The following is a 540-nucleotide window of genomic DNA, read 5'->3' as shown; positions in this document are numbered from 1 at the left end:
GTGTGATTTTCCTGGGCTTGGAGCTGAGCTCAGTCTCCATGCGAGCGCGTCTCTCTCAAGAGCGCGTTCGCTCTCTAATGAACTGTGTGTCACAGTTCAGAGAGGGAGCGAAAGTGCAATATCGCACATGTCTCAGACTGCAGGGTCTAATGGCTTCATCTATCCAGGTTTTGCCTCTGGGACTTCTGAGAATGAGGGCGTTCATGAAATGGGTTTTGTCACTACATTTCAGCCCATTACGCGATCTCTGGCGCTCTGTAACAGTGACGCGCGCCTCCACGGCAGCTCTGCGCCACTGGAGAAGCGCGGCCTTTTACGCACAGGGAACCCCTTTGGGGACGGTGATGTTGCGGAAAGTCGTGACGACAGATGCGTCCCTAACAGGCTGGGGTGCCACCCAGGAGGGCAGAACGGTGAACGGTTTGTGGCCGAGCAGACTACGTTCAGCGCACATAAATTATTTAGAGCTTATGACCATATGGAAAGCTCTGAATTATTTTCTGCCTCGCCTGCAAGGGGCATCATGTGCTCGTACGCTGC

Source organism: Sinocyclocheilus rhinocerous, unplaced genomic scaffold, assembly GCF_001515625.1.
Source record: "Sinocyclocheilus rhinocerous isolate Xijiao unplaced genomic scaffold, SAMN03320098_v1.1 scaffold1055, whole genome shotgun sequence".
NCBI lineage: Eukaryota > Metazoa > Chordata > Actinopteri > Cypriniformes > Cyprinidae > Sinocyclocheilus > Sinocyclocheilus rhinocerous.
The sequence above is the reverse complement of the archived record's forward strand: the minus strand, read 5'-3'. Positions refer to the sequence as shown.